This window comes from Pogona vitticeps, chromosome 2 (genome assembly GCF_051106095.1).
Source record: "Pogona vitticeps strain Pit_001003342236 chromosome 2, PviZW2.1, whole genome shotgun sequence".
NCBI lineage: Eukaryota > Metazoa > Chordata > Lepidosauria > Squamata > Agamidae > Pogona > Pogona vitticeps.
The window spans coordinates 115665544-115679810 of NC_135784.1; the positions used below are offsets into that span (position 1 = coordinate 115665544).

The 14267-nt window shown below is 40.5% G+C and overlaps 1 protein-coding gene across 1 annotated transcript in view; it reads left to right on the forward strand.

The window, feature by feature from the left end:
* Positions 1–14267, forward strand: part of SLIT3 (slit guidance ligand 3) — a 595328-nt gene that overhangs the window by 71252 nt on the left and 509809 nt on the right. The gene's annotated exons all lie outside the window — the stretch shown is intronic.

The window sequence follows — 14267 nt, forward strand, 5'->3', positions numbered from 1 at the left end:
TTTAAATCATATGTAACATTAACTACTTAACCCTCACGGACCTAGATAACATATTTTAGTCCCCCAGAAGTATGTTATACTGTATTCCAGAATTAGCACACAAACAAAATTTACAGTACAGTATAGATATTTTATAGTATCACCACCTGAAGAGGTATAAACAGTGTTGCCATGTATAGTTTTTTGTTACCTGTAAAAATAGAATCTGAGAGAAAAAATGTCTTTTCAAGTCTGTTGCACTTTCACTTTTTTGTTCAATGCAGCGTGACAAATTGCATTTTTCAGTGAGGAATCCTAAAGCCCTATGGGATTCCTCATTAGCCAAAAGCAAGACACACAACATTTTTCCCTCTCTTTTTTTTCCCTTTCTGTAATCTCTATAAAATGCCTCCAATGTCCTTTCCTTTGGACTAGGAAAACACATACTGTACATATACAGCGAATACAGAGGGACTGGATGGTTGTTAAGAAAGATGCCCACAGCCCATCCGGCGCATTAAACTGTTAATTTAACAACAACAGTGATGATGATGATTTCATCAGGGCTTTCGGAACAATATCAAGAAATTTTACACAGTATTATAAGCAGTTGCATATCTCAGAAATATCATCATCAGAGCTACAAAAGAGGCAATATTAGGAACAGCATACATACTGCGCCGATATTTAAAAGATACTTAAGTTTTTGATTAAAATGTGTATCTGTTGCATAATACCAGTCAGTGTTTTTATACTTTGGATTGACTCTGCCTGATGTTTCTGAGTAGTAGTAGTAGTAGTAGTAGTAGTAGTAGCAGCAGCAGCAGCAGCAGCAGCAGCAGCAGCAGCAGCAGTAGTAGTAGTAGTGCAATCATCAGTAGTAGTAGCCACTTAGAGTGGTCATAACTGACCAGATAGGCAGGATATCAATCAATCAATCAATCAATCGATCGATCAATCATGTCAACTCTGGGCAGTTCACAAAATTTATGAATTGTCCACAGAGTGTGCACAAAAGGGCCCCCATTTATTTATTTATTTATTTACGATAACATTTCTCTCCTTTGCTTGACATTTATCAAAAACACTAGGAAATGTGATGTATAAAGAAACCCTAAAACCTATGGTTCCAGATATTGTAGGAAGTTTAAGTACAGCCACAGTTCAAGCTTGATATACCAAGGCTGGACTCGCTTCATCAGTTACCCTGTACCGTGCAAGTTAACATGACTCCTGGTGTGTGCCTACCTTTCTGTCTTTTTTGTGAATTCTGTTTTTATCAACTGGTTTCTTCTATTTGATATATCCACAGGATATTGAGCAGGGCTTTATTGAAAGCTCCAGGAAATTCTTTTGTTACATAAAATAAAATAAGCATTCTATATTTATTCAATTGCATTTCTGCACCAAGAATCCCTTGAATTGCAAAGCCTACAATGTTATTTAACTATTTTAGTTCCATATATGTGAAGCCACTTTTGTAAAATCACAGAATACACATAGTTTTAATGCTAAGTTGTTCAGTTGTCAGCAGATGAAACCTGTGTGCACTCTTATGAGTTACATGAGTATTCATCCCACTAAGTACCCCTCCGTCATGCTTTCTCTTGGGTAGATACTGTTTTCTTCTGAATTTTCCAGTAAATTTTCCCGAAGACTCCTTCATTATGAGAGAATTACATACCCACATACTTATCTTCTTTGTTTCTTGGGTTTGTTCATGCTTCATTGCCATTTTTATTTCTAAGTGGTTTTCCTTCCTGGATGAGTCACATAAGCAATTTAAGCCAATCAGGAAGCGCATTAATAATATAAAGATATCTCTACATAGATTTGGCTATTGACAGTCTCTTCCAGGCTAGATGAAGCCCAATGAGAATGAGTGCAGTGTTTTCTTAATCCATAAGAAAACCAGTGTTGTGGCATTTTAAAAATCTGATGAAAGGAGCCGCCTTGCACAGAAGCATATATAAAATAAAACTGGTTAAGTTGCCACAACACTGTATTCTAGAAGGCTTTGAGAACACTCTGAACACAGACAGAGTTCTAACTCCTGTCCTCTGAAGATGCCGGCCACAGAGACGGGCAAAACGTTATGAAGAAAAGCGTCCAGAACACGGCCAAAGAGCCTGAAAAACCTACAAGTGCCACAACATTCTGTTATTTTACGAGCACTACTCACTCTCAGGAAATGTTTTGATGCATCATATTCATGACTTTAGTCCGATGGTGATCTTATAGTGAATGTAACAATAGAATATTACACGGTCAGTCAGATCTGGCTGTGTGGCAGTGTCACTTGATTAAATTCAGGCAATCCAGCTCGAGAACAATACTTCCTATAAAGTGAATCCTTTGGAAATACTGTACTAAATGAAAAAATAGCACTTTCTGTGAGGTAAAGTTTGCTAGGCTTGGTCCCACTGATCTGTAATGTATGTTTGAGGAGATTTGGCTACATAGTAGTGGTAATTGAAAACTCTCCATTATAGGCATTTACCTGCTGGAAACCATGGCCTTCTTTCATGTCACTGTGATTTTCAACAGCATTCTGTAAGCTTTGCCTCCGGGTGATATTACTTCTAGGACTACATCCCTGACCTATTTTAATATAGCACTTCAACTATTTCAGCAAAGTGTGAACATATAGTGCTATACTCTTTGTCCCTCCATCCAGATACTCTCTGTGAAGACCTCACACAAATGTATTTCCAATGTAGAGACACGCATCTTGAGCTTTTTTTTTGGGGGGGGGGTCATGATGGCTTTTCTTTGCCAAACATGTTTCCCTTTAAGAATATTGGTAGCAGGTGAAACAAGGGAGAAACAGGTTGTAAAGACCACCTCCCTTAAATGTAGAGCACATGACTATGCATATAAACCTACATTATTAAGCAACCTCACTTTCAGTGGCTGGCTGCTTGCTATAAAACTACTGCAGTGTACAATATTGTATAGCATTTCACTTTCGTCCAGATGTAGCTGGAATAAAAAAAAACATTGTTTTGCTTTTCTTTATGGTCTCTGTCTTTGAAGTATAAAAAACATTTCCATGTAGGAAAAAGCATTTCGACCATATGTGCACAGCCTCATCTGCATTCATTTCATATGAGCGTGCACATGCTGTGTATTTCCTCATTTGGACACGGGTGCTCTATCTCTGGGGGATAATTGTCATGTATAAAGTAGCCCATAGCTGACACGCAAGACTGTAGGAGTGTGATACTAGAACTATCATGTGGTCGTGAAGAGTAGGTGTCTGTCTGCTTTCATTTAAATACTGAATACCTCTTCTCCAGTAGTGGTGAGTTTGCTTTGTGCACTGCAGCAGATCTTCTCAACAAGAAGACTGTGACTTAAATTTGAGGTCTTTCTAAATATTGCATGATTCAGCTCGCAAAACAAGGATTTCAGTCTTGAAGGCATACTTGGAGACACATGGAATTCTGAATTCCATTTAGTGATTTTATGTAGCTCCATCTATATGGTACATGTTAATGTAGCAAATAAATCATAAATATAAAATTTTGACATGTTCATTTTGCACTATTGAGAAGCATCTGACATACATTTAGGCAGTAACAGAGGGGCAAGGACTACATGCCTAAGATGCATTCCTTCAACGAATGTTGTATGGAGTGCACTTTTTGCCAGAGTAATAATGCATGACATCCCATCTTAAAGGGATTAAGTTCTTACATGGCTTTCTGTGCCTTTAAGGTCTTATCCTCCTGTTTTTGTACTGTGAAGTGATGTCTCTGTGAAGCATTGTTTTATCAGTAGCCTCAGTCTGGGTAATTAAGTCCAATGGGACTTAAATTATTCTAGCACTTGTTTGTGTTTTCCACTAATCAGCGAACCCGTGTGGTGGATTAGGGGAGTAGGTAGCAAAAGGTGTTGCATTTTTTCCCATTTAAATTGCACCGCTTTGGAAAATACAGAGGTAACTTCCTCCTACAGAATATGCAATCACTTCTGAAGGAATGTGTAGTTATGAAGGCTCTAAGAGGAAAGGGTTAAACATTTACATTCCACTTCCAAACTGCTTCCTCAATACCGAGCAGCTTTTTAAAATTAGTAATAAATACAAAGAAAAAGAGATATTTTTTAAAAAAATCTAGTATGAAATCTAATTTGGCTCTAAATTTAATACAATTTTTAATGATCTGTACTTTTGTGGGAGAATAAGGTGGCTACTGGAGTACTAGGACAAGACAATTCTCTGTAGTTTCATGTCTAAAACCTAAAAAGAAAATTTGAGGGAGAAGTTGTTCCCTAACATTTATGCATACATTTGCCATTGTTTAATTAAAAGTTTAGCAAAAAAAAAACAAAAAAACCTTTTGAAATGCATTTCTCAAATGGGTTGCAGGTCACCTAAAATGTATCATTTCTGGGCACAAATTTGCCCAAGGTACATTAGAGAATTGCATTTCAAATTCATAGAAGAAAAGAAACGGAAGGATGATTTGTTTGGAAAGTATTAACGTATGAACTAAATGAAGTTCCCTCTCATTTATGAAGCCAAAGTGAAGAAATCTTACCACACTTTGCTTTATAAGTCAAGAGCTGGAACTAGCAAAAATTATACTATATCAGTTCAATTGAAGCCTGTCCTTATTGAAATTGGAGTTAACGCCACTGACCAGCTAATTTTAATCTGACAGATTAAGAAAAATTGATGAAGCAAAACTCCAAATAAATAATGCAGGAACAAAAATAGTAATCTACAATTTCATATTAATCATAGTGTACTCATGTGGGCGCTTAACCCACCTGATCCCCAATTGACTGATAATTTCTGACCTAATTAATATGGAATAACAAAGGACTGTGCTGTGAATGCCTTTGCCCTCCTAGGAATTTAACTGAGAAACCTTTTCCTCATTAATCTATGAAGCAGAAATGTCAATGCCTCAAGCAGCCTGCTTTAATGTATTTTATTTTGATTTAGTAAGTCAGTGGTGTGTACTTCGCCTTTGAGCTAGATGTTTGGGCAAAGACTATGCTCTTATTCACTAAATTGACAGGAAGAACATAACAAAGATAAGCGTAAAGACAACATTAGTACTTTACTAATAAAGTATATATATGCCATGCTTATATATAACAGTGAGAAATACAACAAAGCAACATGTATAGTTTTGCACAGTTAATCTAAAAAGTTTAATTCATGGTGAAAGGTCAAATGAGGTTAATCTTTACTTAGATGAGATTAAGGCATTAAAGTATTAAGAGTCTCATTCTGAACAAAACTGTTGATATGAGCTAACCAAATACGAGGCTTCCTTTTGAAGAACCAGACAACAGACCAGAGTCATGAGATTATCAGGAGTTTTTCCTCATGGTAAAGAAACAATCCAGGAAATGAAACTGGCAGAGGCTCAAGTGTCCACCCTGAAACCACAACTAGAAAGATACTACTTTTAAGTGATATAATCTGCTTTCTAGCAATATACTTGGGGTGCTTTGCAATGAAATATGTTTAGAACTTCTATTAAAGGAAATTATAAAAATGAAAGGTAAGGGAAACACTGAATAATTTTCATACACTGTTAGACTGATAGCTCCATCTAGGTTGTGGTGGACCTTGATGGATCTTTCCTGAGGCAGCCATTCCAATATGATGGAGAAATTAATATATTAGAGGTGTATACGTGTGTGTGTGTGTGTGTGTGTGTGTGTGTGTGTGTGTGTGTGTGTGTGTGTGTGTGTGTGTGTGTGTGTGTGTGTGTGTGTGTGTGTGTGTGTGTGTGTGTGTGTGTGTGTGTGTGTGTGTGTGTGTGTGTGTTGCTACATTTGCTAAACCTGCGCCTTTTGAGATGTATAATTTCGGATTATTCCTGTCCCACTGGTGAGGCTGGTTGCAGTTGAAAGATTCTTGGAGTCCAACACCGTTTGGTATGCTATGGCTGTGTTTCTACTGGGCTTGAAAAATGCAGTGCTAGTGGAGCAGGGATCAAATGATGCAAAGGGCTGGCCTTAACCCAATTAAATCAAGCTGCTGTCAGTGATTTCGTTTTTCATCTGACCATTGTCATCACTGTGACAGAGCAGACTGTGGCACTTAGATGGTGGTGGCTTGCCTGATTAACATCCCTAATGGAATGTTTCACTTGGAACTAATGGGTGCACCCAGTTACAGCCAATTTGAAACCTCTAAATAGCAGCTGGAATTTGTTGGGGGCTAGCAAATGGTAAAGCCTGCTGCCTTGATAAGTGAGGGTCTCCTGCTTCCATAGGTCTTATTCTTTCTTGACTATTTGACTTCCATTTTTCCAGGCAGGTCCTGGACACCACCTTGCACAAACACTGAAGAGGTTATATTGCTGCTGCCACATCAGTTGGGGAAATGGATGTTAATAGCTCACAGGCCCTGGATCCTGCCAAACAGTGGATGATATTGCTGTAGAAAGGGTTTTAAGAGCAAAACGTATGTAGTTTAGACCCCTTCCCTTAATTGCTAACTATGTGAATTAAAGGTCATTCCACCTGAAAGCATCTATGGAGTGAAGTCTGCATCTTAAGTTTGCTTCAGAGACCCCAGAGGGCAGTTCGGTATAATCCAGGCTCCAAAGAGCAAAACAGGTTCATGAATCAAACACCATGAGTTATGTAGTGCAAAGGCAGGAAAAATGCACTAATTTAATGTGAAGAGAGAATTGAACAACAGACCTGTGAGAAGTAGATGTCCACAGGCCTGTGGAAATCAGGGAATTGAGTGTACTTTATGTGTTGTAGAAGCACTAGTCATGTGAGGAGGGTTGGTTACATGTGTAACAGTTGGCCCTTCCAGGACATTGTTTTCCTGAGTGTTGACATTAAAGTGCGTGCATGCACATCCCCACCAGCAGACATGTAGGGCTTCAGATGTCACAGCAGCCCCATAAGACGAATGCACAGAAAAGAAGCTTGCAGGAGGTTGTTGTGCCTTTCAAGGGAAGCCAAGACAATTATATCATGTGAAATGTTGCACTCTGTGCGCAAGTGTCTCTGTTCACAAAACCAGAAATGTATCCGTAGAGAAATATAGTTTCTTAAAATGCAGAAAACAAGACTGGTACATGTTAGGGCCTGAAACAGCTTGTGGGTTGATTGGGGTAGATATTATTTGGTGTTGATGTACTTCTTCATCTGAATAGTAATTGTGCTGTACAAATTATTTTGACATTTAAATGTTACAATAAGATTGCATAGCTTTCTTTCTCTAATGACAGCCTGGAAAGTAGCTTTTTCTGGTTATTCATCTGCTTTCTCTTTTGACAACCTGCCCTGCAATTAATACATACTTCTGTGGCTGTTTTTCTCAGAATTGTATTTTGAGGTGCAGGAGGAAAAAAACAAGACAAACAACTGATATGTCCCAATTATTATTTTTTTACCTTTTCTTAATTCTTTTGATTAATGTGCTTTTGGCATGGCTTCAATCAATTGTGATCTGCTTGCATTTTGTTCTCCATAGCAACACATATCCTATTGACATACTACTACAAGAGCTGCTTTTGCAGTGTATATAAATACAGACAAGTACTGTACTGAGTTTCGCAGAGCACAACAGATCTCACTTCGAGTATCCGCTTAAAAATAAAAGTGGCAAAACTTGGGTTTGAAGCTTGAGCAAGATTCACCAACGTTCACTCTAATGTCTCTGTAATCAAAAAACTAACAGTTCACTTGTTCATGTTTACCTTGATTCTAGACATTACACCCAATGTCACATTAGTACTCAATACTAGAGTACAGTGGTGCCCCGTATAGCGAGGTTAATCCATTCCGGATTAACCTTCGCTATATGAAATCTTCGCTAAACGGTAAGTAAAAAGCCATTGGAACGCATTAAACTTCATTTAATGCGTTCCAAATCGGCCCTAAACTTCCCACTTAGAGAAGTTTCCTGGCCCCGGGCAGCCATTTCCGCGCCCTCCTGTTTTGCGGCTTCAAAACGGACCCGAAATGGCCCCGCGCCGCGTTTTCGCGCCCTTGGCAAGCGAGGGGAGGGCGCGAAAATACCGCGCGGGGCCATTTCAGGTTGCCCGCAGCCGTTTTGAACCCGCAAAACAGCTGTTTTGCGGCTTCAAAACGGCCGCAGGCAACCTGAAATGGCCCCCGCGCGGCGTTTTCGCGCCCTTGGCAAGCGAGGGGAGGGCGCGAAAACGCGGCGCGGGGCCATTTCGGGTCGTCCGCGGCCGTTTTGAAGCCGCAAAACAGCTGTTTTGCGGCTTCAAAACGGACCCGAAATGGCCCCGCGCCGCGTTTTCGCGCCCTCCCCTCGCTTGCCGAGGGTGCGAAAACACAGCGCGGGGCCATTTCGGGTCATCCGGCGCCCATTTTGGAGCCGCCGAACGTGGCTCCAAAATGGCGGCCGGACTCCCCAATCGTCGCAATGCGAGGTGCGGCGATTGGGTGCTCCGTATAGCGATCCCGAAAAAGGGGATCGCTATACGGATTCGTCGTTATACGGTGCGCTCGCTAAGCGAGGCACCACTGTACTTATAGTCTAGTATTAGTAAGCCTTCTTTCCCTACTTAGTGTGTATTTTGTACTTTTGAGGATCTCACTGATTTTATATACTTCTAAGATAGTATTTCTTATTCTAATTGTGTATATATTTATTTTATTGTATTTGTTTAAATTATTTTTATATCACCATTCTCCTTGAGAAGGACCCAAGCTGGCTTACATCATTAAAAGACAATAAGGTAAAGGTAAAGGTAAAGGTTCCCCTTGACATTTTTAGTCCAGTCGTGTCCGACTCTAGGGGGCGGTGCTCATCCCGTTTTCAAGCTGTAGAGCCAGCGCTTGTCTGAAGACAGTTTCCATTGCCACGTGGCCAGCGTGACTAGGGAACGCTGTTTTACCTTCCCACCGAGGTGGTACCTATTTATCTACTCGCATTTGCATGCTTTCAAACTGCTAGGTTGGTGAGGAGCTGGGACAAAGCGACGGGAGCTCACTCCGTTGTGTGGATTCTATCTTAGAACTGCTGGTCTTCTGACCCTGCAGCACAGGCTTCTGCGGTTTAGCCGACAGCGCCACCACAACATTTGAAGCTAAAAACAGTGAACATACAAATATTAAAAAGGATTCAAGAAATGCCACACAAAAAAGTAGACAAAAGCATTACCAAAAACATAATTCAAAGCAATAAAACACAACAATCCATTAAAAAACCCCACTCAGGGATTAAGAAAAAACTTGCCTGAAGAGAAGGATTGTTGTCTGCTTGTGGAAGGAATCAAGATGGGGCCAGTTTGCCCTCCTATGGGAGGGAGTTCTAAAGTCTGGGAGCAGCAACAGAAGAGAACTTCTTCTGTGTCACCATGAAACATACCTATGAAGGTGAAGGGACCAAGAGAAAGGCTTCTCCTGATGAAGTTAACACTGACTCATAAAGGGAGACACAGTCCTTGAGATGCCTTGGAAAATATAGCTTTATAGGTTAGATATAAACTCAGTGTCCCTGTTAATAATTGTTAAAATTCCAAATTAGTGACATTTTGTTAATGTTAGAACAGTCTTACAGTGTTGGTGCTATATTTGTTATTTTTCTTAATGCAACATTTTCTAATTTGATTTTGAATTTAGCAATATTAGCTTTTAGCCATTTAAAAGTAAACTTTGGAAATAAATCAATGCATGGGAGAAATACTTGTAAAATAGCATACTTTGGGCTTCTGTGATTCCCACCTCATCTCACCCCTCTTTCTCTCTTTATCCCCACCAACACCACCCACCTTCTTACTAGCTGTGCATCTGTGTGCCTATATAAGAAGGCTAGACCATTCCCTGATTTGGTTAGATACCATAGCATTAATCTTATTCACCCTTATGGTTATTTTTAAATGAGTATCTCCATTTCTTATGCCAAAATTATTTCAGAAAAGTGTGATTGTTTGCTCAGAACATCAACACATTAGTAGCTGCCTTGCTGATGTCAAATAAACAACTATATTACATAGGATAATTGTGCCCTCCTTCTGTGCTATTGTTTTTTACGTATGAATGAATCTTGAAACTAAGCACCTTTGTGGTGTTATTATAAAGTTTGGATTAGAGTGCTCTTTTGAGTTCTGATGAAACTGTGTTGTATTAATCAGGGAATTTCACACTTAGAGAATGAGTAGTTCATAAAATCACTTAATTAGTCTTGCAAGCTTTCCCAGCCTCAAGTATAATCACTGATAGATATTTCAACTTAGATTTATAGTATTATGCAAATAAATAAAATCAATTAGTCATATTATTGTTATAACTTGATACACCACCGAGTGTTCTGTGGGTCTCTCTCTCTCTCTCTCTCTCTCTCTCTCTCTCTGTGTGTGTGTGTGTGTGTGTGTGTGTGTGTGTGTGTGTGTGTGTAACCCGTTCTTAAAGTTGCATTGCAGTCTATTATTCTGAGTTACTCATTTTTGAGAGGTTGGCTGCCATGTGGAAAGCATCACAAAACTAGGAACCTGCAGTATGAATGTCTTAAAAGTACATGGTAAGATGAAAAATAAGGCACAGCTATACCTGTTGCAGGTGTAGAAAAAAAAGAGCAAAGCAAGATACATTCAGTGTATGTACTCTACTAGTTTACACAGAAATACTGTGGAAACAAGAGCCACAGTGATTTAAAAAAATATGTCTGGAAGGGCATTTGAGTTATCTAAACTCCCAGTCAAGGCATTTAGTGTGCAGTAACAAAGCATGTAACAAAACATTAGGGACGTGGTGGCCCTGCAGGTTAAACCTCAGAAGCCTCTGTGCTGCAAGGTCAGAAGACCAGCAGTCCTAAGATCGAATCCACGCGATGGAGTGAGCTCCCGTCACTTTCCCCAACTCCTGCCAACTCAGCAGTTTGAAAGCATGTAAATGTGAATAGATAAATAGGTACTACCTTGGTGGGAAGGTAACGGTGTTCTGTTTCTAGTCACACTGACCACGTGACCATGGAAACTGTCTACGGACAAACGCTGGCTCTATAGCTTAGAGACGGGGATGAGCATCGCGCCCTAGAGTTGGACACGATTGAACTAAATGTCAGGGGAACCTTTACCATTACCTTTAACAAAGCATGAGTTCATCCTGGCACCAAAAGAGAGCAGTACCCATAAAATCACTATCTCTCTGGGTCCCTCTGACTGAGATTAAGGAGAGCTTCTTGTGTCATCTCTCAGGCCTCCATAACTCTTTAAGTGACTGGAGATGGATTATTGCCTATTATGGTCTGTATCCTAATCAGGGGAAACCACAGCCCATATTGACAAGCATCAGAAATCTCTGATCGTTGTTAAAGTGGATTGCAATTTTATAATCTCACTGCAGGTTTACTTGCCAAACCAAACATGACTAAACTGGACTAACACTGATATCCATCCATTGAGTACAGAATAGTTGAAAAATCACAAAAGTCAGTGCCTGATGTCAGGACCCAAGTTTGTGGCTCAGTCCATAGGCAGCTAGGAAGCTCTGTACTACCAAGGAGTGAGGGTTTTATTTATTTATTTTTATTTTATTTATTTATTTAACTTATATGCCACCCACTCTACCCAAAGGTCTCTGGGTGGCTTGTATTGGCAAGAGGGATAGCTGACTTCTGATTTACCATTTTTGAATATTTTCAGCATTTTTGCTGAAAGTTTACAATTTTTTGTAGATTACTGCAAAATACATCCTTGACTACATGTTAAAAAATAAGTGCCCTGAGTTATTCTTGTATTAGCATGCCTTTCTTTTGAGCTGGTTCTTGTATTTGAAGTGGGCAGAGAAATATGAACCAATCACAGCCTTTCCCTGCTTCACTTTTAATCCATTGCAGTCAATGTTCCCTCTAATTTTCAGCCCCACTGGATGGGGCTCTGCCCCTCGCGCATGCGACTCTGCCCCCTGTGTGGGGTTCCGTCATGACTGGAATCAAAGGGGCTGGAAACGATCCAGTGCAGTGGGGGAGGAAGGCTCCCAGCCACACACCTCAGATGGAACCTCGATTGCAGTTTTTCAAAATACTGTATATTGTGGATATAACACACAATAGTTTTATATCCAATTTTCTCAGAATGTTCTTGCCCTCAGGTTGTGTCTGGCTTATGTCAGCCCTATTAATTAGTGACCTCCAAAAGGTCCTATCCCTAAAAGCCGTGGTGCCCTTAGTGAATCAGTTAATCTCACATTTGGTTGCCCTCTTTTCTTGCTGCTTGAAACTTTTCTTTCCAGTGAGTCTTGCCCTCTTGCGATCTTCCCAGAGTAGGATTGACTCAGATTATTTTAGACAGGGACGCATTTAATTGCACAGATTATAGAACTGTATCATTAGAAAATACAGTGCCCAGTGGCTGCCCTTCTATCAGGTCTGTCTGCTGGTAGCAGCTCACCATGCATCTGGATATGGTGCAGTTCCTGAGATACATGCAAAGCCAGTGCGAAATGCTGATTAAATTGAGCTCTGAATTTCTTAAGACAGCAGCAATGTGCTCCAACAACTGACTGGCCTGAGAACTCCAAGAAACCGAAGCACTAGCACTTGGTAATCTAGAGAGGAACAGAAAAGGAGGCACCAAACTGGGTTGTTTCACTCCTCCATTTAGGCTGTTCAGCTGTAAAAATCAATGTTTAGACCAGAATCTTATTTATATTCCCAACCAGGATATACTCCTTTAATCAGTGGGATATAGATAAGTGCTGCTTTGCCATTCAGCAGTTAATGTGCTGGCTGTGTTAGTGATAACCTTTAAGGTAGAGAATAAAAAATAACAGCAATCTTTGGAAAGGCAGGAGTGGGATGTCTAAAGCACTTCACCTAGGGTGAATTATAGATGCCATAATGCACCCTTGCTGTCTATTTCATGCTCAAAGTGAGTTTTACACCATCCACAGGTTTACCTAATCTCTCTTGAGGTACTTTTTCTTTTTTTTTAGGGGTGGGATTGAGAACATGACGCATACACCAACAATAATCCATGTCATTATTGTATTAAAATGCTAGACTGGTTTTAGCTTCACTAGCGTAACATGAACATGCAAAACATTGGGGTGCTATGCTTGGTTAATGAGCAAGATGAAAGAGGACATTCAAATAAGGAATTTGTTTTTAGATAACGCACACAATAAAATTATACTAATATAGTACAAAATTCCAGTGGCCTTTCATGTATTATCAGGACTGATTATCGACATGGTTAGCCACATTCCTTTCTATGTATAAAGAGGGAACTTGTACAGATCCTATAAATATTAATGAGTGTAAATTCCTGGTATGAAAAAGGTATGAAATTCTAGATATGAAAAGGTGTGAAGGGGGAGTGAATAGAAAAGAAACTAGGAAAAAATAATATGAAAGAAATATTTTTAAAATATATTTTAAATTCTCCAGTTAAAATGAATGAACCAATACTGTATTGGCAAATCAGCCAATTATAGGACATTATGTCTTTTTTAAAAAAAGTGTTTTAAAAACCCTGAAAGTGAAAAGCCATCAAGTTATGGAACTAAACTGGACCTGTGCTCAGGGGAGCTGAATAACATCTGCCATCCACAGGTCACTGTGTGAGAGACAGTGTGGCTGTGGCACGGCTGCTACTGGCTGCCAGCTTTTCCGAGGGAGCCTGGCTCAGTCGCCCTCTGCTTTGCAGGACTGAGCCCTGCTACTCCTGGCTGCCCCACTCCCTCCCCAACATCAGCCACCTGGCTCAGGGGGAGAAGAGGATTATAAACCAGAGCTGCTTTCAGGGCCCTACTGGACCAGCATTCCTGAACTCGGGGGAGCTGAATAACATTCGACGTCCGCAAGCACTGGGTGAGAGACAGTGTGGCTGCGGCTGCTGCCGACTGCCAGCTTCCCTGAGGGAACTGGCTGGGGAATAAGCTGGGGAACAGGAGGGCTGGGGGGGGGGGTCTCAGTAGCAACCAATAGGGGAAGATATGGCGGTGGGAGTAGAGCATGCCCGCATAGGAGAAAGGAGGTTAAATACTCCCAGCCAAGTGGTACTAGGTGACTGTATCAGCCACACACACTCCTGGGCCACATAGTACTGTTGTTAAGTGCCAGGTCGGCAAAAAATAAGACTGCCCTCATCCATGATTTAATTTGGATGAGGGGGCCGACCTGGCATGCATTTCTGAGACCTGGGTGGGAGAAGAAGGAGGAGTTCCTCTATCTCAGTTGTGTCCCCCTGGGTACTTGGTTCAACACCAAGATCACCTAAAGCACTGGTTCTTAACCTTGGGTTACTCAGGGGTTTTGGACTGCAACTCCTAGAAGCCTTCACCACCAGCTGTCCTGACTGGGATTTCTGGGAGTTGCAGTTCAA